Source organism: Henckelia pumila, chromosome 3 (genome assembly GCF_033568475.1).
Source record: "Henckelia pumila isolate YLH828 chromosome 3, ASM3356847v2, whole genome shotgun sequence".
Lineage (NCBI taxonomy): Eukaryota > Viridiplantae > Streptophyta > Magnoliopsida > Lamiales > Gesneriaceae > Henckelia > Henckelia pumila.
Genome location: NC_133122.1, coordinates 104,229,110 through 104,254,597, shown reverse-complemented (window position 1 = coordinate 104,254,597; position 25,488 = coordinate 104,229,110). Strand labels below are relative to the sequence as shown.

General features: G+C 33.9%; 1 non-coding gene across 1 annotated transcript; it reads left to right on the top strand.

Moving 5' to 3' along the window:
* The first annotated feature begins 17,541 nt into the window (after positions 1-17,541).
* On the top strand, positions 17,542-17,652 carry LOC140894057 (small nucleolar RNA R71). Its single transcript, XR_012153610.1, has one exon. It is a non-coding gene; the product is annotated as a small nucleolar RNA R71 (small nucleolar RNA).
* Positions 17,653-25,488: the final 7,836 nt, after the last annotated feature.

Genomic DNA, 25,488 nt, shown 5'->3' with positions numbered 1-25,488 from the left:
ATGTCCCAGCTGATGGCATATATGGCAACTCCCAAATATGCCTTGGCACTGATCAGTCGGATGACTTCCACCACAACTGTTACAAACCATGCCAGACTTCGGTTTTGACCCACTCGAACTCGAAGAACTGCTCCCAGACCTCTTAAACTGCTTTCCTCGAGCTTGCCAAAATTTCTTCTTGCCACTGCTACTGCCACTGCTTTCAAACCAAGGAGGTTGTTGTGAAATTGGAGCTGAAGATTGTGGCTGTCTCGGAGGTTGAACAGAATACAAAGCTCCTCGCTGTTGTATTAAACCAGCTTCTGCTCCTTTGGCACTGTTCAAGGCATCAGCAAATGTATTTGGTCGCCTTGTGTTCACCAAAGTAAATACCTCTGGATTCAGTCCATTAATGAACTGATCAGCCATTGCCTCATCACTATCAGCAACATGTGGATCAAAACGTAGCAATGCAGAGAATTTGGCAACATAGTCTTCAATATTCAAATTTCCCTGCTTCAGATTAGCAAACTCTGCACCCTTATCTTTGAGGTAAGACATCGGAAAGAATCGTTGATAGAATTCAGTTTTGAAGACTGTCCAGGTGAGTACTGTTCCTCAGTACCTTTTAAGGTTGGCGGCTTGTAAGATTGAAATCTTTTCAACAACGTTTCCATTGGTGTAGCTGACATATCCGTCATATCTCGAGAGGTACTTCCCTGTTCATTACTCAGAATTGCAGTAACTTGAGGCACTGTCGGAGGTACCATTATTTGTTCAGGCAGAGGATGCACTGTCTGCTCTGGCCTAGGAGTAGGAACCTGTGGTCTGAGAGGAGGTCGGCCTGGTCGTCGAGACATATCTGATTTAGCAAAAGAGTTAGGATACCAGAATCATCAAATCTATTTCAGTCCTCCTCTGATCATCTTACCTCTGATCAAGACTCGGTTCTGATTCACTCGTAAATAAATAATCGAGGTATTCAAATAGCACATGCTTCCAATCAACTCAGATAATCAGGTAGCATGTCATAAACAACAGATCACATGCTTTTATCATGTCAGATAGTGCAATAAGCATGCGTCTTTAATCATCATAAATCCTACTTTCAAATAAAATAAATACAACATCATGTAATAAAATACTTGAAAGTAAAACATGCTAGAATTTATAACATGTAAGTCAAGCATGTAATAAATCATAGCATAATAAATAAGCAAGAAAGGAAGAAGACTCGATCTACCCCACTCGCTATCTATCTTAGTCCAAAATTTTCTCGCTCTGATACCACCTGTTGTGAAGACCCGAGTTCTAATCTCTCAATAATCAAATAAGAATAATTAATAGTCAAGGAATCAAAGACTAAACAAAGTAAAAAAAAAAAATTTTTTTTTTTTAAAAAGTGAACACCTCGCTCGATCGGTAAAGATTACCCGATCGAGCGATCCATGCAGCTCAACTCTCGGGTTGATCAAATGTTGGCCTCGCTCGATCGGTCAATCTTCACCAATCAAGCGAACCAACTAAGCTCACAATACTGCCTCCACTCTGCAGGCCTCGCTCGATCGGTAGGAATTACCCGATCGAGCGAGCACACGTCCAGAAAAAAATAAAAACAGATGCTCGTCTGCTGTCATGCCAAGTTCTTCCATTTCTTTTCATCTAACAACAACTCATACAAAGCCTATTTCAAATCATAAGCTAGCATGCATTCTAACATGGTATAAGTTGACAGAAATAGATCATAACAAAGCCTTAAAATCAACTCAAGATAGGCTCACATATCAAACAAGACTCATTGTTTACAAACACCAAGTTAAGTCATAAGAGGTAGCAACATCAGCTCCAGTTTTGTACATAAGAGTAATACATCAAACTCATAACCAACAAGTCTTAGTACATGTAACTACAACAAGATCACGATTTGGACTCAACTCTAGCATTGATAGCTCAATAAACCACCTAAACTCGGATCATCACGCTATTCTCTCATCTCTTTCATCCCTTGTTCTTCAAGATCGCTTTTGCCCTATTCCACTCCCGCCTATTGCCATGCACATACAACACAACAATAGCCGGATAATTCCGGTGAGAAATATATTTCCCAGTAAAAGCAACTAAACATGCATAGCAAGCATATATCAAACTCATGATATAAAATAAAAACAATGCATGTTTTAAAACAAGGTTCTCTAACAATTCTCTCATTTCTTCGGTTGGGATCCCGAGAAAAAGATATCATAACTAACCACCGACACTCCCGATCGAGGTGGGGCTACTTATCTTCCTTCTCTAGACTTTGAAGCCACTACATATGCATTTCAGACGCTAGGCTACGTCAACCACCCAGGCCATACATATATAATACCTCAAATCGTCTATTCGAACATCTCTGTTCATTTCAAAATCAAGGAATAAGTCTTGCAAGATGAATGCAACATATATCATCATAAAAGCATCCATTAACAACAAAGACTCATTCAACAACTCATAGAAGAGCATATAAAAGCAATTAAGCAAATAAGTATGTGATTTAGGGAACTCGATACAAACCATCTCGAGTTATAATCCCATTCAAATAATAGTCCACTTTTACCTTTCAATTGTAAAGTTTATGGTGTCTTCTAACTGTCCAAAGCTGTACAATAAACCAATATAAGCCTTGACTCAAAATCTGCTCAAAACCATACAACTTTATTTTAGAATAGCTTCAAACCTTGCTTCAATTCTCTACCGGTTTGAAGTCGACGTTCTCAAGCTCGATGTGTCCTGTTTATACACTGAAATCATAGCATACAACCAAGGAATGATCAGCTAAGACTCAGCTCAATAACAGTTCAAGCACAAGATAGAAAAACACTTCAAATCAAAATTTCGACGGCATATCGGTATAAACTCGGCAATCAAAACTCAACCGTAACCATTCTAACATTCATATCAGCTATATAGGATTCAAAACCAGCATAATCCTCAACATATCAGCAAGAATATACATCGACTACTAGCTGGGATATCATAAGAACATGATACATCAATCATTCCTCAGCTCAACTTCAATAAAACAAGGTATAGAATCTCATCAACACCATTCCATACAAACTTCTGATCTCTGTCAATTTCGAATTCCCAAATCATGATGAACTAAGAGAAAACTTACTTCAAATCGAATGTCTCGTTGCAAGGATTCCAGAACATCTTTAGGAATCGAAATCGGATACCCGAAACTCAAGATATGGTGATTCGAAGATGAAGAAATGAAACTTGAAAGTTCTTTTGCTCTCTCTCGGTTCTTGCCTCTAAAAATCTGATGTACATGGTTGAATCACACGTGAATAATCAGAAATATAACAAGTGTCCAGTTCATTTTCAACTATTTGCATTTTGGCCCCTCAAGACTTCAATAATTGCAATCCAGTCCTCAATTTCTCATTTCATTCAATTTCAATCCTAAATAATTTAAGAATATTAGAATTTAAATCAAAACTACAAATATTCCCAAATTAAATATTCTCGGATTAAAATTAAATAATTCTGGGCGTTACATAGTCCTTCTCAAGTACTTAAGAATATCCTTCACGGCTTTCCAATGCATTTGACCGGGGTTGGCCTGATATCTGCTCATGACACTCAGAGCAAAGGCTACATCCGGTCTGGTAGATATCATCCCATACATAATACTACCTATGGCTGACGCATATGGTATGTGTGTCATTTTCTCTATCTCTTCGTCAGTCTTGGGACACATAGACTTGGATAGAGAAACTTCATGACACATAGGTAGATGTCCTCTCTTGAACTCATCCATAGAAAACCTTTTCAATATGGTGTCGATGTAGGTTTGCTTGAGTGAGTCCTATCATTCTCTTAGATCTATCTCTATAGATCTGTATCCCTAGAATATAGGAGGCCTCACCCAAATCCTACATCGAGAATCTACCTGATAACCATATCTTTGATGGCTGCAACATCCCTACGTCATTCCCAATGAGTAGGATGTCATCAACATAAAGCACTAAGAACGTCACCGCATCCTTAACTACTTTCTTGTACACGCACGGTTCCTTCGGGTTTTTGATGAAACCAAAGTCCTTTATTGTTTCATCAAATTTCTGGTTCCAACTTCTTGATGCTTGTTTGAGATCATAAATTGATCTCTGAAGCTTGCATACCTTATGCTCGCTTCCCATGGATGTGAATCCCTCGGGTTGCATCATATAGATTTCTTCCTTAATGTTTCCATTAAGAAATGCAGTCTTCACATCCATTTGCCATATCTCATAGTCATACCATACTGCTATGGCAATAAGGATTCTTATGGACTTGAACATTGCGACTGGTGAAAAGGTTTCATCATAGTCAACTCCTTGTCTTTGAGTATAACCTTTTGCTACTAATCGTGCCTTGTAGGTTAGTACCTTGCCATCAGGCCCAAGTTTTCTCTTATAGATACATTTACACCCTATTGGAACAATTCCATCGGGAGGATCTACTAAAGACAAAACTTGGTTTGTATGCATCGAGTCTATTTTCGACTGCATAGCATCAAGCCATAAATCCGAATCCGCATCAGAAATTGCTTCCTTGAAGTTTCTTGGATCACATCCAATGTCGGGTTCACTTTGATCCCCTTCAAGAAGAAGACCATATCAAATAGGAGGTCTAGAAGTCCTCTCGGATCTCCTAGATGTAGGCGTGTCCACTGAAGGTTCTTGAGGTGTGGGATCGTTATTTTGTATCTTAGGTTCTTCTCGAATTTCTTCGAGTTCCATCATCTTGCCTTTCTTATCTAATAAAAACTCCTTCTCCATGAAGGTGGCATTCCTCGAAACAAACACTTTTGTTTCAGTACGATGATAGAAATAATATCCGATTGAATTCTTCGGATATCCTACAAAATAACATAAGGTGGATCGACTATCCAACTTATCTCCCACTGTCTGCTTCACGTAAGAAGGACTTCCCCAAATCCTCAAGTACAAATGCTTAGGAGCTTTGCAGTTCCATAACTCGTATGGAGTTTTATTCACTGCTTTGGTGTGAACATTGTTCAACAACAACACCGCCGTTTCAAGTGCATAGCCCCAAAACGAAGGAGGGAGCTCAGTGAAGCTCATCATAGATCGAACCATGTCCAACAAAGTTCGATTGCGATGCTCCGAGACACCATTTAGCTGAGTTGTCATAGGAGGAGTCCACTGAGAGAGAATACCATTCTCTTTTAGATAACTCAAAAACTCGGTACTTAAGTATTCTCCACCTCGATCCGATCGAAGTGCTTTAATACTTCTACCTTGTTTGTTTTCTACTTCAGCCTTGAATTATTTGAACTTTTCAAATGATTCATACTTATATTTCATTAAATATAAATACCCATACCTAGAATAATCATCAGTAAAGGTAATGAAGTAAGTGTGACCAAATTTAGTACCGATACTAAATGGTCCGCAAACATCTGTATGGATCAAATCCAACAGATTTTGACTACGCTCAGGCTTTCCTTTGAAAGGAGATTTAGTCATTTTTCCTTTTAGGCAGGACTCACAAGTAGGTAGATAGTTAATATCAGACATATCAAACATGCCCTCTCCCACTAGCTTGTTCATCATCCTTGAGAAAATATGACCTAGCCTAGCATGCCAAAGGTTTGCCGGGTTTTGACTATCATTTTTCCTTTTATTTGTTGTTACCGGTTTATCAACATAATTAATTGGAACGTCTTTTAATTTTAAGTTATATAGATCGTTTTTAAATTGTTCATTTCAAATCAAACATCATTCTTGTAAATATTGCAAATCCTATTCGCAAATTTTCAAGAAATATCTTCTCTATCAAGAATAAAAAAAGAAATAATGTTTTAATGAAATCTTGGTACAAATAAAAACATCTCTCTCAAAATATAGCTTAAAATTGTTTTTGCAAAATTAAGCAAATGTTTCCCATAGCTTTTGGATTCAACTCTGGAACCATTCCCGAGCCTTAACTGGGTCTCACCCATCCTAAGCTTACGACTTCTTGTCATCATCTGCAACTCATTGCAAATATGAGATCTACATCTGGTATCCAATAACCAAGAAATAGTATTAAGTGAAACATTTATAAAATATATCCTTTGTAGTTCGTAACTACTCGATATACATTCTTTGCAGTTGCGCTTCCAGTAACCGGGTTTCTTGCAGTGATGGCAAACTTATTTAGACTTGTCCATCTTTTCATGTAACATTTGGCCTTGAGATCATGGTCCTACCATTTCTCTAGCTCGGCCAACCTTTCCGAAGTTACATCAGCCGGGGCTGTTTGCTACAACTTAAATTGTAATTCACCCAAGTGTAGGTTGTTTGCAAGTAATATACTCGTGAGTACGAGATCGATCCACGAAGAGGATGCTGTAAGTTTAATTTTAGCATGATATATTATAGATGGAAATATTATTATGAAACTTCAAATACACAAATTATAAAATTGTCAAGGTTTCAAAGGTTCATTGTTGGTTTATTTAAGATTGCTTAATAAAAATAAATAAAAAAACTAAAATAAGAATAAACATAAAAGAACAATGAAATATTTAAACAAGTATATCATATAATATAGTTCCCACTATATTAATATCAGATTAACTGATATTTAATACATAGTACCCATAATATATATATGGATGAATAAATATAAACATAAAAAGAACAATTAAATATTTAAACAAGTATATCATATAATATAGTTCCCACTATATTAATATCGGCCGATATTTAATACATGGTACCCATAATATATATATAAATGCATAAATATAAATTGACACAAAAGTAAATGTTAGATCAAATCACAATATTTCATTTAGAACAACCGGCAGAGCCACGCTATCGTCTAAATAAAATATATGACTTTATGTTAGATGCGATAAAGTAAATGTTAGTTGCGGAAAAATAAATGTTATATGCGAGAAAGTAAATGTTAGTTCAAATCACAATATTTCATTTAGAACAACCGACAGTGTCACGATATCGTCTAAATAATATATATGACTTTATTATAAATAGATACTTATATTTATAGTATATAATTATTGTAGTATTTATTGTATTATATTTGACAACAAATCAAGGTAACCACATTCAAGGTACCAAGCATTTGATGTAAATAGATAACAACAAATCTTCCAAAATTATACCTACAAATAAGGATCAATTAGAAAAACAAAATAGAAATAGAAAAAGAGAAGAATATACAAAATATAAACAATCTTACTTGACCAACAATGAAACCTTTTCACCTTGACATAAAAAGATTTAGCTTGCCATGAACATGAAACTCAAGAGTAAGGATAAAATAAATTTCATACTTGAACTTGAGAAATATGCACACTCAAACTTTTATTCTCACACACACAATATTTATTTTACAAATGAGGACTTCTCTAAACTCTTGCACACTACAAAGCTTATACAACACATCTATTTATAGGCCAAATGAGAGCAAGGGTCCAAGACTCATTAAATATGGAATAGTAAAGTTGGTGGGTGCTTGTCTCCTTGAATGTCAATACATTGACCCAACTTTAATTGGCATGTGTGATGCCTTAGACTTCCGATTTTGCTTCTGCACAAAACATATAACACGTATCCCTTTGTCTGTAGATATGTTTTGACAACTCATTCACCCCTTTTGGATAAAATATGAAATACTTATGATATTTTTACTCCTAGCTGGTCATAGTAAAAGTAAATCTGTCTCCATTTTGATGTTTGATTATTTTGATCATCTTAATGAAGTTTTTGGAATTTCTTGTCTTCTACAAAGTTGAAGATGCCTCTTTTGTGATTCTACAGGTTTTGAGATTACTCCATTATGTGTTGGAAAAAGGTGATCAGATCAACAGAATTGATACCCGGTGCAGCGGAAGTTTAAAATTTTTATATGGAATGATTCCATATCATGGGTATCAAAACTTTACGATTTAATTGTGCGTGTAAAAATTAAATAACAATTATAAATTTTTACCTTGAATCTCGAAACGAGATTATGGACACCAACAGATTACTCTGCTCTTGTTGTATATCCCAGGAACTGATGGACGAACAATTCTTCAATCAGGTCCACGAACAGAAGTTTAATCCTCCTGATAGATTGCACTAGAAAATCTATCAGAAGTTTCTACGAGGAGAATTCACGAATTTGATCCGTTAAACCAGACTGCAAATTCAAAATTCACAGGCTGGAATTTTTCGAGCAGAGAGGGAGAGGGGGCGGCGGCCACAGTAGGGAAAAACTAGGGTTTTCAAAAAATTATTTTGTGACCTCTGTTGTTTAATTTCTGTACTGCAATAACTTATTTATAATGTGGGCTGCTAACAGCTTAGGGCCCATTAGTCATAAGTTCAAGCCTGACAAGCAAAGCCCGCATGTTCAGAAATTAATATAAAATTCATCGTGACTCAGATTGATAAACCAATTTCACCAATGTGCACAGAAACCATTTCTGCATCTTTTAAAGTCAAGATAAATTTTCTGAATCCGAATTCAGTGATTTCCAAAAATGCCCATCCCTATGTCATTTTAGGAAATCTTACTCCCTCTACTCTTAAATAAGAAGTCCCACTTCTTTGTTCATTAAATTTAACTCTTTAAATTTAACTATCTCAACGGGGATTAAAAATTCATTACTTGTGTGACCCTCAATGGTTCAGGGATACAGCTAGCCGTGGGCTCACAACTCCTTGTGACTCGGAACAACAATTTCCGACTTGCCCATCGAATCATGGTAAGAGCGCCTAGCAACATCGCCCCATGATTCCCTAGGTATCACTGATAGTGCCTGCAAGAACCAATAGATTTTGGTTAGCGTACAGTACGGTCCCTTCATCCATATATCCCGATCGAATCAACAACCATTGGTAAATCGAGAGTCGTTCGAGATTCGATAACTATGCAATGCATCTTGAAGATCAAATAGTGACATCGCATGTGCTACTAAGAAACCATTTCTTAAAACACATCATGTACTCTGGCCAGAGATTCGTCACACTAATATCTCCTCAGATTGCATAGGATATCCACACTCGCAAGTATGTGGTGAATCCTTGACAACAAAGCATCGACTCCTATATGTGTCGTAACTGTACCCAATCCCGACACCTGATGACCCCAATAGAGTCGGTAAACGAGTCAAAGAACAGTACTAACATATAGAGTCTCAATGATGTTTCAAGTAGTAAGGACTAATGGTGTACAACCAAAACCGCGGACTTTACCCACTCGATATGTGATAACCACTTGGAAAGTCCGGATAGGGTAGTTCGATCATTCATCGTATGAATATCCATTTGCATGCTTTGAACATCTCTATGTTCCATACCAATGAAACGTGGTACTCGGCATCGCAAATGCTAGTCTCAATCTCGAGCAATCCTTATCCTTATTAACGGACGGCTTAATCGACTAGGAACTGTTTAGAATATACAGTGACTATAAGATGTGTTTCATGATAGCCATCCCCATGTGCAACCACATCTTACATACACTATAGTATATTCAAGGTCTTCATCTAAACATCTTATAGTATGTCACAACATAATAATATGATAAAAGATAAAGTAAATGCCATTATAAAAGTGTAAATTATATTAAACAAAAGATTGTTTATACATAGAGTCATCAAAACCCTTAGCCACTAGTTGGCTCACCGGGCACCCACTCTATCATTATGACCTCTGTAGCTTGAGTAATTTTATTTTTACCAAACCCGCGCAAATCGTAAAATACAGCATTTTAGTAAAACATTTAAATATAAACACATAACACTAAAATAATACAACTTCATAATTTTAATTAAACTTAAATTTTAAAACACACTTTTTAACATATAAATAATTACAAATTTTAAGTTTCATCACACCCCCAAACCGGCTAATTACTAGTCCTTTAGTAATAAAATTTCATAAAATCACAAGTTAGATTTTTATTTCTTAATATATATATTCAAATTTGCAAACTTTGAAATTTTAAAACATACTTGTAAGAATATCATATGTTTATTTATAAATCTTGATATCAACTAATATATTAATATATAATTGGATGGGGTAAACATATATATTTCACACAATATCAAAATATTAAATATAAATAATTTTTTATATAAATATTTTCTAAAAACTTTGAGAATAATATAATCAAAATGATAATAGAAATCCTTTTCATAACATGTATATCTTCAGAAATTTTAATGTAAAAGTCTCAACTCCATATTCTCTCGGGTTATGATTATTATTTTTTTTTATATATATATAATTAGTTTTCACTCATGGAGTTGGAATAAAATTATACACTCATTGAAAATGGTTAATATGTAAAGCAGACAATCAAATAACCTAATATTGAAAATAAGATAGGATAATTTACAAAGAATAAACCCATTTTGTTTCTATTTTGTTTTTTTTTTATTTTTTTTTATTTTTTTCTATTTTTCTCTTTTTTGCTTGGCTGCAAAATTGTTTTTACATAACCAAATACCTCCAATAAACTTTGAAAATGTAACATATTTTTTTTTCAAAGTTTATTTATTTGTTTATTTTTTATGAGATAAATCTATTACATTGATAATTATAGTAGAGATATTAATACTCTACATCTTTACAATCAAACTTCAAACAATCTTTGCAGCCAATTTTCATATGCACAATAAATATTTTTTTTTAAATGGGTTTAATCTAGTAATCAACCATTTCTTAATAATCAATAAAAGCTTATAAGTTGTTTTCTCAATTCTCACCTCTCACTCACAAAATTTATGTGAGTAAATATTGCACTTTTACAAATTAATTCCCTCAATTATACATTTTATTATTCATTCAATCAATATCAATTTAATTATATACTCATAAAAGTTTTAAAAAATATTTTATTTGAAAACACACAATTATATATTATTTATAACTTATATCCCATCAATTACATATTTTCTATTAAATTGATAAAAAGAAGAATACATAAAAATCTATACAAAAGACTTCATTTTCTTAGTAGTTTGCAATTTAAATATATACGGAATATTAAAATCTAATCTATTGTGATAATATGATAAATAAAAACTAATGCGTGTCAGGAGTTTTTGACTCCTTACTCTGCCATTGAAAAAGGAAAAATATATATTATTATAGAATTTTTTTTTTTTTAAATTTTAATATTTTTTTTTAAAATAAACCCTCCCCCAAACCTGAATATGACATTTTTTTAAAGAAAAATAAAGAGTACATGATGAAAGAGATATCACCTGGAATTTATTGAAGATGAGGAACAAACACAAACCATTTCGTGACATGTTGAATCAATGATCCAGTTTTCTTTTCTTACTGGTTGGTTGAGACCAATTGATCTTTATTATAGACGAATCAGGTTGATGAACAAAAGCTTGGAGATCATAAATTAATTGGTCTTCATTCGAAGCAGAGATGAGAATCCTTCGTGAATTTTCTGAAATAAAATTTTGTTCCACGGCTACATCAAGAAAAGTCAACAAACCATCATAATAGTTATTGATATTCAACAAGCCAACATGTTTATTATGTATATTAAGTTGTGCCCAAGAAACAACATGAAAAATTTCTTCTAAAGTACCAAAACCACCAGGTAAGGCAATAAAAGCATCAGAATTTTCTATCATTTTAGTTATTCTCTCGTACATTGATGAAACTTTCAACTTTTCCCCAATCGTAACACCTGTAATATTTCCTTCAGCTAAAGCTGTAGGAATAATACCCAAAACCTGACTACCTCCAAGATGAGCTGCTGTTGAAATAGATCCCATTAACCCAATATTGCCTCCTCCGTAAACCAAGTGAATTTTTCTCTCTGCTAACTTTTTTCCAAGATTAATTGTTGCATCAACAAATATTTCATTCTTTCCAGTATTAGAACCACAAAAGACACAAATATTTTTCAATTTTTGTGAAGAAGATCCTGTCATGTTTTTTTTTTCTTTTCAAAAATATAGAGAGAGTTGAGTGATTTTATAAGGAAAACAAGGAATAAGACAGAAATAGGAATACAGATGTGAACAAAATGATGAAAATAGTAAAAAACAATAATATATAATAATAATAACATGCATGCGTATAAACAGTGATGTGATTGTGGCTCACAGTGTTCCTTCAATATTTATGAGTCGAGGGTTGACTTACCATCCAATTTTCTTATAAATTGGCAAATAGAATCTTTTTTAGTCAGGTTCCCAAGACCATTACCATGACGCTGCGCTTGGAATAGTTTCCATAAACGGAGAAGTTGACCTTGAACATCTCCACTAGAATTTGTCTCAAGAGTCAATGAGATATCATCTAATGACTCTTTACTGAGCCCATTCTTAATGAAATCAATTTTATCTTCTCTATTTGTGGAAACATATCCCAAAGATCTTCATTATCTATTACAAGTCCATCTGGCACAATTATGACAAACATCTAACCTTTTAGCCCTTCTTTTCTTCGCATAGGTACTTTTACCTAGTCCAGACATATTTCGAACAAGTAAGAATTTTGGAACTTCACCACCTAATCGAACCTTGGCTTCAATTATAAGACGAATATCCTCCGGGATTCCTTTTTGCATAAGCATTCTCAATCTTTCACATCTGCCTTCATAAATCATTCTCAGAACTTTTTTAGAAACAGATGGAAAATATTTACCAAGTTTTTTGATAGCTTCATCCATAATATATATTTATATATATATATATATATTCAATTATTTTGGGAAATTGAAATAAAACCGACTGAATGTAGTCACGGAGTACCGTTATCCGCCACTTAACCGGGAAGTTAACTCAATTCTGCAAAAATAAAATAAAAATATAAGTAACAATTAAGTTGGATCATATAAAGACATAAACTCTTCATTAATAACTTCATTTTCTATAAACGATTTAAGTCTTTGCCCATTAACTTTAAATACATTATTATTTTTAGGATTTTCAACATCAACAGCACCATGAGGATAGACAAATTTAACAATAAATGGTCCAGACCATCGCGATCTAAGTTTTCCTGGAAACAAATGCAAGCAAGAATTATAAAGTAAAACTTTTTGTCCGATTTCAAAAGATTTTCTCATAATATTTTTATCATGAAATGCTTTTGTTTTATCTTTATAAATCTTTGCATTTTCATATGCATCATTTTTTAATTCTTCTAGTTCATTTAATTGCAATTTTCTTAATTTATATTCATCATCTAAATTAGTATTAAACGCTTTAATTGCCCAATAGGCTTTATGTTCAATTTCAACAGGTAGATAACAATTCTTTCCAAAAACTAATCTATATGGTGACATCCCCAATAATGTTTTAAATGCAGTTCTATATGCCCATAATGCATCACTTAATCTTAAAGACCAATCTTTTCGATTTGGATTGACTGTTTTTTCAAAAATTTGTTTTATTTCTTTATTTGCAAGTTCAACCTGACCATTTGTTTGAGGGTGATATGGAGTAGAAACTTTATGTGTAATACCATATTTTCTTAACAACGAAGAAAATGATTTATTTATAAAATGACTTCCCCCATCACTTATTATAGCTCTAGGTATTCCAAATCGACTAAAAATATTTTCTTTCAAAAATTTTATCACAACTTTATGATCATTAGTTCTACATGCAATTGCTTCAATCCATTTTGAAACATAATCGACAGCCACTAAAATATAAGTGAATCCAAAAGATAATGGAAATGGACCCATAAAATCTATTCCCCAACTGTCAAATATTTCAATAATCATGATTGGATTTAAAGGCATCATGTTTCGTTTTGAAATTGAACCCATTTTCTGACAATTTTCACAAGATTTGCAAAATGAATGTGTATCTTTGAATAAAGAAGACCAATAAAATCCACATTGAAAGATTTTTGCAGCTGTTTTCTTTGACGAAAAATGACCTCCACATGCCTCAGAATGACAAAATTTAATGACACTACTTACCTCATTGTCGGGTATGCATCGTCGAAAAATTTGATCAGGACAATACTTAAACAAATAAGGATCATCCCAATAAATTTTTTTGACCTCTTTCAAGAATTTATTTTTATCTTGTGAACTCCAATGAGAAGGCATTTTATTTGTCACAAGAAAATTTACAATATTAGCAAACCAAGGCATAGTAGTAGCATAAAATAGTTGATCATCCGGAAAATTTTCATTTATTGGTATTTCATTTTGAGATGATTCAGAAATTATTCTTGATAAATGATCGGCTACTACATTTTCTTTTCCTTTTTTATCTTTTATTACAAGATCAAATTCTTGTAACAACAAAATCCATCTTATTAATCTCGGCTTAGCATCTTGTTTATTTGATAAATATTTTATGGCAGAATGATCAGTCTAAACAATAGTAGTAGAACCAATTAAATAGGATCGAAATTTATCTAATGCAAACACTACTGAAAGTAATTCTTTTTAAGTTGTTGAATAATTTATTTGAGCACTATTTAAGGTTCTACTTGCATAATAGATCACATAAGGTTTACCTTCTTTTCTTTTTCCTAACACGGCTCCTACAGCATAATCACTTGCATCACACATTAATTCAAATGGTAAAGACCAATCAGGAGGTTGTAAAATAGGTGATGTAGTTAAAAGATTAATTATCTTTTTAAAAGCAGTTTCACATTCTTGAGTCCATTCAAATTGTGCATCTTTTGTTAAAAGATTTGAAATTGGTTTCGATATTATGCTAAAATTTTTTATAAATCTTCTATAAAATCCCGCATGACCCAAAAATGATCGAATTTCTTTGATCGTGTTTGGTGATGGTAAATTAGCAATAACATCAACCTTAGCTTTATCAACTTCAATTCCTTTTTCAGATATGACATGCCCTAACACAATTCCGGATTTAACCATGTAGTGACATTTTTCCCAATTTAAAACAAGATTTTTTTCTTCACATCTTTTTAAAACTTCTTCCAAATTTTAAAGACAGTTTTCAAATGAGTTTCCAAAAACAGTTATATCATCCATAAAAACTTCCACAAATTCTTCAATCATGTCACTAAAAATACTTAGCATGCATCTTTGAAAAGTAGCTGGGGCATTACATAAACCAAATGGCATTCTTTTAAAAGAAAAAGTTCCGAACGGACAAGTGAAAGTTGTTTTTTCTTGATCTTCTAATGATATTGGTATTTGATAATATCCCGAATACCCATCAAGAAAACAATAATAAGGATTACCTGCCACTTTCTCTAAAATTTGATCTAAAAATGGTAAGGGAAAGTGATCTTTTCTAGTTGCATCATTTAATTTTCTATAATCAATGCACATACGCCAACTAGATGGAATCCTAGCTTGTAATAATTCTCCCTTTTCATTTTTTATAACACTGATGCCTGATTTTTTTGGTACTACTTGTGTTGGACTTACCCCATTTACTATCCGAGATTGGATAAATAATTTCGGCATCTAATAGTTTTAAAACTTCATTTTTAACAACTTCTTTCATGTGTGGATTTAATCTTCTTTGTGGTTGTTGATATGTTTTAGCATTTTATTCCAAGTAAATTCTATGTGTGCAGATTAAAGGATTTATACCTTTTATATCTTGCAAAGTCCATCCAATTGCATTTTTGTGTTTTTTAAGTAGTGTTATTAAATCTTCTTCTTGTTTTGGTAAGAGGGTAGAAGATATTACAATAGGATATGTTTGATTTTCACCAAGGAAAGCATATTTTAGTTCTATTGGTAAGGGTTTTAATTCAAGTTTTGGATGATCATTTTCTTTTATTTCTTCAAGTTCATTAATTTCTTCAAGTAACTTTGATTTAAAAACATTTTTTGAATCAAAACTTTCCACTAAACAAACTTCAGATTGTTGATTTAAGTTTTCTTGGTGTATATTTTCTTCCACGATTGTTTCTATTGCATTATCATCTTCATCTTCATTAATACTTGGTTGTTTACATAAATTGAACACATTAAGTTCTAAAGTCATATTTCCAAAAGACAATTTCATTATTCCATTTCGACAATTAATTAAAGCATTTGAAGTTGCTAGAAATGGACGTCCCAATATTACTGGAATTTCGTTATGTACTTCTATTGGTTGTGTATCCAAGACAATAAAATCCACGGGATATATGAATTTATCAACTTGAACTAATACATCTTCTACAATACCTCTAGGTATTTTGATTGACCTATCGGCTAGTAAAAGAGTAACAGATGTAGGTTTTAAATCTCCCAACTTAAGATTTTCATAAACTGAATAAGGAATTAAATTCACACTTGCTCCCAAATCTAACAAAGCTTTTTTAATTTTATTTTTTCCAATAATACATGAAATTGTTGGACAACCGGGATCTTTATATTTCAAGGTAGAATTATTTTGAATAATAGAGCTTACTTGCTCCATTAAGAATGCTTTCTTCTTTACATGCAATTGTCTTTTCACAGTACATAAATCTTTTAAAAACTTTTCATAAGAAGGCACTTGTTTAATAGCATCTAATAATGGAATATTTATTTTTACTTGTTTAAAAACTTCTTAAATATCAGAATCATTTTTTTCTTTTTTATTATTAACTAATGCATGAGGGAAAGGAACATGTTTATTTGACTCACATATTATTTCAGATAATTTATCATCAACTTTCTTAATCTTAGGACTCAAAGTATCATCTTTCTCGAAAGTATCAAGATTTTCATCCTTACTCTTTGAGTTTGACTAATCTTTGTTTTCATCACTATATGGATCATTAACTATTTTACCACTTCTAAGAGTAATAACAGATTTTACTTGATCAAATTTTTCTTGATTTTGATTTTTAGGATTAGGTTGTGGTTGAGATGGAAATTTTCCTTTTTCATGAATATTAAGTGCAGATGCAAATTTTGCAAGAGTTTCTTTCAAATCATTCATAGATTGCATGTTTTGAATATTGATAGACTCTTGCTTTTGAATGTATGCATGAATTTCATCTTCAAAATGTTTTCTTGGAGGTGGGATATAAGGAGCATAACCTTGATGACTTTGGTTATTGTGAAAAGGTTGTTGTGAAGGTTGTGCATTATTATCGTTCCTCCAACTAAAATTAGGATGATTTCTCCAACCAGGATTATATGTTTGTGAAAAAATATCTAATGTTGGTTTTTTAAAATTGTTAACATAATTGGCTTGTTCATGGAGACATTCTTTAAATGAAGGCAAAGTAGGACAATTTTTTGTAAGGTTATCATGTGTGTCACATATATGACAAACAATTTCTTGAACACTTTTTAATTGATTACTCTTTTTCATTTCTAATGACTCGATTTTTCTTGCTAAAGATGCAAGTTTAGCTTGAACATCTACATCATCTTTAAGATGATAAATACCACCCCCATTTGTTGAATTATTGGTTTTACTTGGTGGTTCAATTGAGCCTATATTATCCCAATTTTGAGCATTTTCTGCTAATGACTCCAAATATTCTATAGCTTCATTTGGGTTTTTATCTTCAAAAGTTCCATTACACATGAATTCTATCATTTGACTATATTAAACCTTCCTAAAAGTGAGAAACTATCCTCCATATTTCAAAACCATGATGTGGGCATGTATTAAGTAACTCTTTATATCTATCCCAACATTGATAAAATGTTTCCCCTTGTTTTTGAGAAAAAGTTGTAATTTGTCTTTTAAAAGAGTTTGTTCTATGGGAAGGAAAAAACTTTTTTAGAAATTGTTGTTGCATTTCTTCCCATGATCTTATTGAACTTGATCTCAAATTTTGCAACCATGTTTTAGCTTTATCTTTTAAGAAAAAAGGGAAAAGCTTTAATCGAACAGTATCCATGCTACAATTTTGATCATTATAAGTGTTGCAAACCTCCTCAAATTCTCTTAAATGAAAATATGGATTTTCAGAATCTAAGCCATGAAAATTTGGTAAAAGTTGAATGACTTGTGGCTTAAAATTGAAATTAGATGTATCAGGAGGAAAAACTAAACAAGATAGTGTACTAGTTCTTATTGGATTCATATGGTGCCTAAGTGTTCTTGGTTGTTCATGTTCTTGATGATGATGATTATTATTATTATTATTATCTTGATTATTAGAATTATCGTCCATGTTTAAAATATTTTTAGTTACTCGAACAAGTCTACCACTTTGTTTACGACTTCAAACAATCATACAATTAAAAACAACATACTATTTACATAATAAAAAAATTAAACTTAATTTATACCTCCCCGGCAACGGCGCCAAAAACTTGCTACAACTTAAATTGTAATTCACCCAAGTGTAGGTTGTCTGCAAGTAATATACTAGTGAGTACGAGATCGATCCACGGAGAGGATGCTGTAAGTTTAATTTTAGCATGATATATTATAGATGGAAATATTATTATGAAACTTCAAATACACAAATTATAAAATTGTCAAGGTTTCAAAGGTTCATTGTTGGTTTATTTAAGATTGCTTAATAAAAATAAATAAAAAAACTAAAATAAGAATAAACATAAAAGAACAATGAAATATTTAAACAAGTATATCATATAATATAGTTCCCACTATATTAATATCAGATTAACTGATATTTAATACATGGTACCCATAATATATATATAGATGAATAAATATAAACATAAAAAGAACAATTAAATATTTAAACAAGTATATCATATAATATAGTTCCCACTATATTAATATCAGCTGATATTTAATACATGGTACCCATAATATATATATAAATGCATAAATATAAATTGACATAAAAGTAAATGTTAGATCAAATCACAATATTTCATTTAGAACAAACGGCAGAGCCACGCTATCGTCTAAATAAAATATATGACTTTATGTTAGATGCGATAAATTAAATGTTAGTTGCGGAAAAATAAATGTTATATGCGAGAAAGTAAATGTTAGTTCAAATCACAATATTTCATTTAGAACAACCGACAGTGTCACGCTATCGTCTAAATAATATATATGACTTTATTATAAATAGATACTTATATTTATAGTATATAATTATTGTAGTATTTATTGTATCATATTTGACAACAAATAAAGGTAACCACATTCAAGGTACCAAGCATTTGATGTAAATAGATAACAACAAATCTTCCAAAATTATACCTACAAATAAGGATCAATTAGAAAAACAAAATAGAAATAGAAAAAGAGAAAAATATACAAAATATAAACAATCTTACTTGACCAACAATGAAACCTTTTCACCTTGACATAAAAAGATTTAGCTTGCCATGAACATTAAACTCAAGCGTAAGGATAAAATAAATTTCATACTTGAACTTGAGAAATATGCACACTCAAACTTTTATTCTCACACACACAATATTTATTTTACAAATGAGGACTTCTCTACACTCTTGCACACTACAAAGCTTATACAACACATCTATTTATAGGCCAAATGAGAGCAAGGGTCCAAGACTCATTAAATATGGAATAGTAAAGTTGGTGGGTGCTTGTCTCCTTGAATGTCGATACATTGACCCAACATTAATTGGCATGTTTGATGCCTTAGACTTCCGATTTTGCTTCTGCACAAAACATATAACACGTAGCCCTTGGTCTGTAGATGTGTTTTGACAACTCATTCACCCCTTTTGGATAAAATATGAAATACTTATGATATTTTTACTCCAAGCTGGTCATAGTAAAGGTAAATCTGTCTCCATTTTGATGTTTGATTATTTTGATCACCTTAATGAAGTTTTTGGAATTTCTTGTCTTCTACAAAGTTGAAGATGCCCATTTTGTGATTCTACAGGTTTTGAGATTACTCCATTATGACCTCTGTAGCTTGAGTAATTTTATTTTTACCAAACCTGCGCAAACCGTAAAATACAGCATTTTAGTAAAACATTTAAATATAAACACATAACACTAAAATAATACAACTTCATAATTTTAATTAAACTTAAATTTTAAAACACACTTTTTAACATATAAATAATTACAAATTTTAAGTTTCATCACTGTTTTCGGAGGAGACTTTTCTAACACTTAGAAAATCTTTTCCGAGCTCAGGACAATCTTAACTTATGGAACCATTCCGTATAGTTTGCGCCAGAAAGTTTGTTTTGTTCGAGAATTGAAACATGTGGATTACGAAGATTCATCATAATGATATACTAAGATGAAACAGACAATAATCGATGATTGCTTAATTAATTTACTAAGACATAAAATATGGCGAAATTTATTTTATGAATTTCACTCTCACTATTTTAACGGTTTCACTACCCTCTAGTAAAAACGGAAAACTAGTTTCCTTAGTGGGAACATGGAGTCCAATTGACAAACTATAGTCCCGAATAATATCAGTCAACCATAATTTTCAAAAGGTAGAGCCGAATTGCTTCCAAAGCAACCCCCATGTTTTTACCTCATGTCCAATAAGGGCCCAATAATATGACGCCGTTTATTGTGACATGTCAAGATTACCCATCAATATTAAGTTGTGATGGACAGTCGCCATGTGGATCCCCAATAATATGAGCCAATCCCATGGGAGTTCCACCCAACTTACAACATGTGTCGATCCAATGTAGAACTTTCCGACGAATGGGCCCCCCCAATAATATGAGCCGGACCGTGCCCGCGGGTAGCATCTCATACATTGATCGTTGATGGAAGGTAGGAACATTTAAACAATATTTAAATTCCCTTTTGTTTATCTTGATATCAATTTTAAATCATATTTAAAATGAGGGATTTTTTTATTTTAAAAATTCGTCTCATCTTTTAAAGTTTGTATGCTTGCAGGATTCATACAATTTAGTCTAAACATGCATACAACAATAATATCATATATTATTTAAAGGATGATCAATCCCAATCACTAATCGACTCGTGGTTGCCAATCATGAGTCTAAGTCCAATTCTAGGTGATATGCAAGTATGCAATGCAATCCTATTACATTGAGCTTCCAATTTCCATTTCTTCGGTCTTTATTGTCTGATGGGCCCACCTTTATTTTCAAATCTTTATCTCCCACTAAGTCTAATAAATTTACAATAAATTTCGATGACAAGTAGGGGATACATATTTAAGGGTGGGAACGGGCCATAAACCAGGCCCACTTTTTATTACAAATGACAATTCAAATTGGGCTATAAACCAAGCCCATTAATAAAACCCAACAACAATAAAACCAAATGTAAATAATCTAACATACACCTACCAAATTGGTCATGACAATCGATCATCCTTTTATCCAATAATTAATTCAATAATTAAATAATTGGATAACATGCAATGGCATCATAATTAAAAAGATAAAATCAAATTTTATCTTATCCTTTCATAAGATCATATCTTATCATCAATTGTACCAAAATAATTAATTTTATAAAATCTAATTTAACGGATAAAATTTATAAATTTTTCAAAAATTCAAATTTATCCAAAAATCAATTTTAAAAATTTTGGACTCAAACAATTTGATCCGACTCCTCGCGGATTAATCAAAAACAATTTTTGATCGGACCAAAAACTAAAATTTCAAAAATTTAAAATTTTGAAAAAAAAATAAAAAATTTACCGGGCAGCCCCGCCCCCATGTGGGGTGTAGGCAGCCCCTCGGCTGCCCTGGGCAGCGATCTTGCTGCCCTTGGGCAGCAACGATTGCTGCCCTTGGGCAGCAGCGATCATGCTGCCCTTTGGGCAGCGACGATTGCTGCCTTTTTGGGCAGCGATCTCGCTGCCCCTGGGCAGCAATGATGTAGTAACCCAGATACCATTTTAAGATAATAATATGTTAAACATGATTAAGGGTTGGTATTTAACCAATTTTGGAGTGTTATTGGACTTCAAAAGTAAAATTTGGGCTTTTTAATTTTGGGCCGGATAGTAATCTCCGATCCCAGATATTAAGCTCTGATCCTAGATAGTAAGCTCCGATCGGAACGGAAGCTCCGATCCTGGAACGGAAGTTCCGATCCCCAGCTGCCAGCAATGATCGATGACTCAGTCGCGAGTTTTGACAAGTGTCGATCATAGAGCAGATCGGAAGCTCCGATCGTAGATCGGAAGTTCCGATCCTGGCGTGGCAGACATGCACGCAATGAGCTGGATCGGAAGCTCCGATCCCGAAATCGGAAGTTCCGATCCTGGCCGAGAAATTTGGCTATAAATAGAGCAGTTCTGAGTTCTTTCAATTACGAATTTCCGAGTTTTCTTCTTCAGTTATATAGTGTGAGATATACACTTGAGGGCCCTATCGGTTATAATCGAAGTTCTGGAATAACCAAGTTGTGGTTATAGTCATCCGGGACTAGCGTCTCCAAAGGTCTTACTTCGGACGAAGGTATGGTCCGGGAATCGATTTAAGTTTTGGGAGTAATTATTAGCTTAGTTAAGGCTTATAGAACTTGTGTAGTGATACGGTGAACTTTTGAATATAGGCTTGGAACCTAGGATCCTACTTTACTTCAACTAGCCTAGAGGTACGTACACATTGACTGAGATTGCCAGCGAGTATACATGTTTATATGTTGCATTTATTTGGCATTATTATATGGCATGATGTATGATTTACCGTTTTCTATACCCATATGTCATGTGCATATACACGTTGAGCCTATTCCTTGTTATACCTGATTATAGAGCTGCTCAGCTCTATACTCGATAGTCTGTCACTGAGAGTACCACGACGGCAGGGGCATTTATGTCTATCTACTCTGGTGTACTAGACGAGTGTGGTTGCACCCAGAGGTTGATCCGTGCGGTGGCAGCACTCATATGGCGCCGGTTCTGAGCATGACTTTTCAGATGATCTTTTACCAGTCATCATGTTGCATGCATTATATACATATGTTTACTCATGTCTATGTAATGGGCGTTAGCGCTCACGTCCTAGTTATTATCTTGGACACCCTATTCCATGGGGCAGGTCGCAGGATGGACGGAGCTGGTAGTTCAAGGCAGGACTAGGGAGCAGGAGCCTTGAGGATTTTATTATACAGCAGGATTCGATATAGCTGTATAATGTTTACTGTTTAAGATTTCGATTTGGTTGTATCACTACAGTATTATCCTGGATAATTTACTAAGCTGATATGTAAATTATGGATTATGTTTCCGCACGTTTTACTCTGTTAAGTTATTTTGCTGTATTAAGTTTAATGCATGCTATTAGTTGCCAGTTAGTAGGTGATTCCATGCAGGGTCACTACATTTTTGGTATCAGAGCATGCTTATATTTTGGGATTAGTACTTGGGATTTAGTTTAGTCTTGAGTAATTCTTGCGCATTTGAGATTTTAATGTGTAATTCTTTTCAGGATATGGCTGACGAGAGTCACGGTAGTGTTGGCCAGGGAGGTGGTCATCATCATCGTTGCCATCATCATCAGGATGATCAACATCGTCCTCATGAGGGTCGACGTCGCTATACTATTAATAAGTTCATGCAGGTAGGACCGAAACCCTTAGTGGGAGGCAAAAATCCTGAACAAGCTAGAAGCTGGATGTCTAAACTTGAGAGCACGTTCCTAGCTTTCGAGTGTACTGAGGAGCAGAAACTGGAAGTTCTAGAATTCGTTCTAGAGGATAGAGCACGTTTTTGGTGGGATGCCAAGGTTGCTCAGGCACGTACTGAGAGAGGACAGGTGACTTGGGGGGATTTTTGTCGGGAGTTTCAGAAATTGTATTTTCCTCCGGCTGTTCGCCAAGCACGATCTATGGAGTTGCTTACTTTGAGGCAAGGATCAATGACTATTGATCAGTATCAGCATCGATTTCTTGATCTGCTACCTTTCAGTCCTCATATCAATGCGAGTGATGTGTCGATGTATGATATCTTTCTGCAAGGCCTGAACCAAGATATCTACGCACAGGTTGTCGTCTGTGATGACTCGGTATCTTTTGAGACTCATGTGAACCATTGCCGTCTTGTGGAGACTAGCAACAGGCGGGCACAGTTGATGATGCCAGCACAGCCTAGTGGATTTGTTGAGCCTCGAGCTCAATTTGTTGTGCCATCTGTACCTACGTCTTCTTCTACTCCTACTACTTCGTCTGATTCTCGTGGTTCACGAGGTACATTCCGCTTTGGAAAGAAGAAGAAGAAGGAGGAGTTTTGTAGCCACTGTGGTGGGAAGCATCCTGCAGCTTCATGTCGGAGAGCTACTGGGGCGTGTTATATTTGTGGTCAGCAGGGACATCTGCGGAGAGATTGTCCTCAGCGCATGGGTTCTGCTAGTGGACCGGGATCCCAGGTTGAATCTCAGGCTTTTATTGTTACACGTCAGCAGCCAGCACCACAGAGTTCTTCTGGTTATCGTCCCTAGACTCAAGGGCAGGTGTGTAACACCCCGTTTTTATCTTAAATGAGTTTATTTGAGTTAATCGGAGATTGAAGAGTTCACGAGCCGACTTGATTTTGATCAGGGTCCTTTTTGCAAATTTTGGAATTTCAGGGACTAAAACGCAAATTTTGAGTTTTATATATTATCTACACTTATATTTAAGTTGAGAAGTCTCCTCCATCTTCCTCCAAGCCGTCTCCCTCCATTGTAGGCACCCAAATGAGTTTCCAAGCTTTGTGATTTCATTCCGAGCTCGATCCGGCCGTTGGAATTTATTTCTGAAGGCAGATTATCGATCACTGCAGTGAGAGCTCTGTTATATTGTAAGTTCTTCTACGATCGGATACATTCTAGTTTTTGGATGTTGTTAGAATCGTTCGAGATTCGAGTATGTTGTTCTAGACAGAGTTCTGATCGTTTATTATCTGTCAGTTTTGAAATAGAGCGACGTTCGGATTTGTTATGATTTTTGGAAGCCATTTTCGAAAATCATGGTTTTGAGATTTGTTGGGTTTGTCTTGTTGTTGTTGTATTAGCATTGAATTGAGTTGTTATCAGTATTGAACTGCTGTCTGCGTTGCCGGTTTGTTCAGTTATAGCCGTTATGCCGTCGGTTTGAGTTTTTGGAGATTTTGAACCGTTTTTGAGTTTGAACTTGGCTTGTAAGTTGATCGTGGTTATTGATCAATCATCTCTTGTATCTGAACAGATTCGTTTGGAGTTGTCAAGCCCAAAGTTAGCAGCTGTTTGATCGTTTCAGAGAATTGGACGAAGAACGGTATAAAGAGTTTTCCTTGAACCGTTGCCTTGTTGTTGTTAGATTGTGTAGTTGTTTATACAATCTCTTTTGTAGCTTATCCAGAGTTGGAACTACTGCATTGAAAGGTAAAAGCAGTCATCGTAGCGGGATAGCATACTCGGGACTGTGGTTCTCGAGTTTTCCCTTTTGAAATCTCATACTTGCATCTACACTTGTACTAGCATGAGGAACTTGTGTATTGTTTGATTGTATTGGTTTTTGTTAAAAGGATTATATTTTATGTTTCTGTTATGCATTCATCTTGAGCCAATCTTGTTTCATCGGGCAGAACCGCCCTTTTTGTTTAGACGTTTGGGAACTATGATTGAGTGGCCCAGGTCGTAGTCATTTCGTCTGGTGCTAGCATACTCATTATAGTTGCTCAAAGTCTAGAGGAGTGA